This window comes from Engraulis encrasicolus, chromosome 14 (genome assembly GCF_034702125.1).
Source record: "Engraulis encrasicolus isolate BLACKSEA-1 chromosome 14, IST_EnEncr_1.0, whole genome shotgun sequence".
Taxonomy (NCBI): Eukaryota; Metazoa; Chordata; class Actinopteri; order Clupeiformes; family Engraulidae; genus Engraulis; species Engraulis encrasicolus.
This window is the reverse complement of record NC_085870.1, coordinates 33,631,626-33,637,424: the sequence shown is the minus strand read 5'-3', so window position 1 is coordinate 33,637,424 and position 5,799 is coordinate 33,631,626.

Here is a 5,799-nt window from a genome sequence, read left to right as displayed (position 1 = left end):
TGGACCAAGTTATAATACAATAATCAGGCCAACAAAGTCCTTATGCAACAGTATACCAAAACATTTTGGACAATTCCATGCTCCCAACATTGTGGGAACAGTTTGGAGCATGCCCCTTCCTCTTCCAACATTTCTGTGCACCATTGCTCAAAGCACATGGATGACAGAGTATGGGGATGAACTTGACTGGCCTGCACAGAGTCCTAACCTTAACTCAATAGAACACCTTTAGTATGAATTAGAGCGGAAACTAAGAGCCAGGCTTTCTCGACCAACATCAGTTTGTGACCTCACCAATGCCCTTTTGAAAGAATGTTCAAAAAATCCTATAAACACACTCCTCAACTTTGTGGAGAGGGATGACAGTTAAGTCATGAATATCCAATACAGTTATTTTGATCGTTGAAAAATATGTTATTGTGAACACCATGCAGTTTAAAATGGCAGAAACCTCAGTGTTTTTTATTTGAACTTTTAAAAATGTAACATTTAACAATGAAAATAACACAGTTGATACAAGTAGCCTTAGTTGACAGGACACTTTTGTTTTAAGTCATTTGCTAAGATATTTTACGTCAAAACTGTTTTCATTTCAAATGAAGAAGTATCCATAGGTAAATAGGCCTAGATACTTTCTCAAAGAAGGAATTGAACACATATTACATTCAGGTGATATCACCTTCTGTACTCATTCAAACTATTTTAGTTATTGCAAGATCAATAGCATTTCTATAGCACATTATCATACACAGTCATCATTCAATGTGCTTGAGGGGCTGATAATGCTTTTAAACCAACACTTTATTGGTTGTAATGGCATATGCCTGAAAAACATCCAGGGTGATCGGAACATTGCTGTTAACTTAATATAGTTTATTGTTTGGAACCTATTTTGCAGTGTGTAGACCTACTTTCTCAAAGTGTTTGAATTGGCTGCCGTAGAAGAAACATAACTGCAGATGACCTTGAACGAATCCAAAGATTCAGTGGTTTGTGAAAATCCACTAACCTTTGCTACAGGACGCAAGTGGACACAAGCAAGAGCAGTGGAAGAGGCATCAGCAGCTCTCAGACTTGCTGACATTGTGGGGAACATTTAGCAAGGAAGAGGCAGCCTTGGACCAACCACTACCCGTCCAGCCTGGCGAAGCGCCGCCGCACCCAGCACGGAGGAAGATGGTGGTAGAGGAAGTGTGGCATCAGGAGGAGGTGGCAAGATGGGGCAAAGCAGTCGCCCTTGGCAAGCAGGGGAGGTGGTCACGACGAGAATGATTCAGAAGGAGGTCGTTGAGCTGGATGGATGTTTGGGCCATGGATGCAAAGAGCTCCATGGAAGCTCGACATCAAGGGTGGAATACTGAAGTCTGCAGTGGAGGTTGGGTGCAGAGGCTTTGTGGGAAATTCTGCCACAAACTTCTCAGGGACTTGGGAGTTAGGGGCCAGATCTTGCACACAGCCATCAAAGTCGCATCAGAGGCAGCCGAAAGGAGTAGTCAGTGGCTTTGGCTGAAGAGGAATGACCCCATCTGGGCCCCCAGGTAGAGCAACGAAAGGTATGCGGTCAGCCAGCCGAGGCCTGACGCAAGGAACTGGACGCCCCATGTATTCCCTAAGATGTCTGCCAACAAGGTGACTTCCAGGGCTAATTGGGCTTGGGACGCAAGCTCAGCACTGATCACAGCTGGCCGCGTCTGGAGAGGTTGTATAGTGTTAAGGGCCGAAACACCCCATTACCCAGAGGTAGACTACTGATGATGCATACCCGTAAATTCAACAGCTCCTCAAGTAAGCCACTTCCTCAACTGCCTCGCACACTTAACACCCTTCACTCAGTACTGTTGACATCAGTGTTGCAAAAAAAAACAAAAAAAGAACAGCCAAAGGCTCGCTGAAAAGTCGCTAGATGACGTCATGAAGTTACGTGTGACGTCACAGCGTCACGCACTCCACGCTGATCTGTAGAAAATGTGCCCACACGCCTACGTTCATAACACAAATGGGCAGTTCTAGCGACTTTTTGGAGATCAGAGCTTATCTGCAGCCCTGCTTCACCGCGAGAAATGCTTCTGACGGCGGCGCAGCGTTACAATTATGTTGAAAAACAATGATTTTGTCAACGAAAAGGCACGTTTTTAAAAGTCGCCAGATGCCCCAAAAAAGTCACTAAGTCGCTAGATTAAGTTTTTAGTCACCAGGGACGGCAAAAAGTCCCTAAATCTAGCGACAAAGTCGCTAATTTGGTACCACTGGTTGCCGCCCCTAGCAACCAATGCACCTGAGCATAGTCGCTTGGATGGGGACAAAGCCAGCAGCCAACGAATCCTCAATTAAGTCTTTACCTCAACTGCCTCGCACACCCAACATCCTTCACTCTGCACCGTTGCCGCAGCAGCAACCAACACACCACAGCATAGCTGCTTGGATGGGGATAAAACCAGCAGCCAACAAATGCCAAACAGCTCCTCAAGCCTCTGCCTCAACTGCCGCACACACTTGACATTTATTAATCAATATGTTTTATCAAAATGTATGGAATGTATGTATTCTAGTTTATGGATGTGTATTTCTTATGTGTGTCTGATGCAAAGCACTTCTGAGATATGTTATTGATACAATAAAGTTGAATGTTTGTGTCAAAAGCCTTTATTTCTCCCTCAAGTCCACCACCCTCCATTCATCTAGAGACCTACCGTATGTGCTGCTCACACAGAACAATAACACCATTCTGTTTTTTTTGTTATACCCATAAAGTCCGGTGAAGTGAACCAGATCATACAGTGTGTTAACATATTGGCTTTACTCTCTCCTTCAACTTCTTAGTCGTATGCTGATGAAGTCTACCATTTTACTTGTCTGTGCCAGGGTGGTGTAAATTAGGTAAGCCTACGAGAGGGAGATTGCTGGATATGAAGACGTTGTGCACACACCCTTAGTTAGGCATATAAACACGTAGACGTCTAGATGCAAACAAACACGTGTTGACACACGCACATGGCCTATGCCACATACATCGTTGTTACCTATCTCTTGTCCTCTTCTCCCAATCTTTCCCCCTCTCCTCACTCCCCTCTCATTAACCCCCCTTTGAGTTTTTCACCTCTCTCTCTCTATCTATCTTTTGTTTACCCATTAGTGCTTAATAGGTCCATAAACAGTCACACAATCCCACAAACAGGTCAGTTCCAAAATCTTGGACTGTTACTGATACAGTTATTGTTTAGGTTCAGTCAAGACTAAGAATTATTGAGCTCAGTAAGTTGTCTAAATATTTGGCAAATTATTACTTTTTGTACTAATACTCTTTTGGAATTAAATCATTGGATTTTTATTATACTTGAATACTGAGTTGTTTGTCTTTTTTTTTTTTTTTACCTCGAACACGCAGGGAATGACAAAAGCCAAACATTTTTCAACAGCTTCCGGTTCCACCATCCGAAGAGAGGTTGACTCGATAAGTGAGGATTCAAGTGCAAACCATTTGGTTTTGACAAAGTGGATGTCCCGCCCATGACGCAGCTCATTGGACCTCCAGCGTGATTGAAAAGGTCCTTCAAATCGTACATCTGAGAACGTACTCCTCCATAGAGATGGCTCACTCATCTCCTTCAGAGAACCGGGGACATATCCATGTCCTAATGTTTTCATGTCTGATTGCAGTGTGTGTGTGTGTGTGTGTGTGTGTGTGTGTGTGTGCGTGCGTGTGTGTAGTTACGTTTGTGTTGTGAGTGAATGTGTCAGAGAAAGTAGAGACTCAAGCACGTTCTTACTGCACTGTGTGTGTGTGTGTGTGTGTGTGTGTGTGTGTGTGTGTGTGTGTGTGTGTGTGTGTGTGTGTGTAGGTGATTTTTGTCAATGTCTTATAGTATATCTTATATGTATGTTTAGTTCAAATGCACATTGGAGACTGGTCAAACGCAATTTCAAACTTCTGTGCTAACCCTGTTACATAGATTTTTGACAATAAAGTACACTTGACTTGACTTGACTAATGAAATAAGTGACTGGTGCAAAATAGTGTGCAGAAGAAAGATGTGTGTGTGTGTATGTGGTGCGTGTGTTTGTGTGTGCGTCCCATCAAATCATTAGGAGGAGTTTATCACATGCACAATGCATAAATTGAAGAGTAAGCTTGCATGCAATCACACAAAATTGCCTAAGGAAGGCTATAATTTGGTCTTTAAGTAGTACAAGGATCACCTACCCATGTGTTTTCTGATTTCTGAAGCATTGCCAGGGCCTGTGAAAGGTTTTTGTTTGCCAAACAGGTTCTCTCAATAGTCCCACAGGTATGTTGTCCCTAACGTCTCCCCTTACCACCTACGGTACTCCCTACCCAATGTCCAGAAATAATCTGTAGGAACAAAACAGCCCTGTTCTTTCAGCCAACTGCCATGTACACAAACACTGATTGTGTTTCTAAAGTGTTCGGAGTTTGAGTTGTTTAAGTATTTTTTAAGGCAAAATAGTGGCATGAAAATAGCCTTCAGATTCCTGAAAACACATAGAGAAATAGAAATAAGTTCTGCACTGTAAAAGATTTGAAGCCAATTCGACTTACGAAACCCAAGTTCAATCAAACAATGCCTATTCAACTCAATGGATTTCTCAGAGTTTAATATTCCCGCCTTTCCCCCCTCCTCTTTCTTTTTTTCAACTGCTGACTAGCCAGCCTAAGTTCATTCAGCACTTCAAATCGGCCAGAACAATCAAATAATTAACACAGTAGACATTTGTAAGTTCTATAGAGGAAAGACCTCATCAGTAAAGTTAAAGATTGAACACTTATCAGAGCTCGTTGTGTTGAATAGAGCTAGTAAGTGGTTGAATGAGGCTAAACGAGGCTGCAATGTTCAGTGTGCCAACAACAGTTAAGGTCACTTCATTATCTCTTCCAGGAGTTGTTTGTTGTTGTAGCCTCTCTGCTATCTATGTTATCATGCTGAAAACACACTTTACAGCTGGCCTGGTGACTACTGGTGGAGACCCTATAGGTTGTTACGTCTCTGTGTGTGTCTGTGTGTATGTCTGTATGTGTCTGCGTGTGTGTGTGTGTGTGTGTGTGTGTGTGTGTGTGTGTGTGTGTGTGTGTGTGTGTGTGTGTGTGTGTGTGTGTGTGTGTGAAAGCATTAGCATGTAGTCGTTTGTTCACTTGTTCTCAAGGCTCCGCCCTGAAACCGTCTGCTGAAAGTCACCACACAGAATGCTCTCTCAGACACTCCTCCAAGGGACGAGGTGCAGACCACACAGGATACACGGCTGAAGGTACCATCCACTTTATCTCTTATAATTGTCTGTAACTTTTCTCTCTACTTTTACATGATGTACCACCATGTGAAGGTCTTTCATTTCTGCTACGACAGTATTGTCAAATGACCATCTTATGCATTTTTATTTCTTTTTTGGTAAATTGTTTTGATTTTCTGTTGTTGTATTAATAAAAGTGTGCCAATGTGGAGAGACAGGCTATTCATAGCCACTCCGCTTAGGACTCGAAAGGTTGTGTGCTGTCTGATTCTAGACCTGATTATGTGAGAGCATCCTGAGGTGTAGAGAAGGATAACATTTAGCATTCTTTCTTTCATTTGGCTGTCTTTTATCATTCTCATCTATATATTTTGCATCTATTGAATTGGCTGAACATCTTTTTCCAGCTTTTGTTTGTTACAAATGTGCGGAAAACCAATGTGAAGGTAAGTAGTGTAGATCTATGTGTTGACATGATTGACTTAATGTAGCATACAGTGGGCAATATTATATCTAACTGTAACAGGATTGTCTCTTAACTCTTGTAACTGAAGT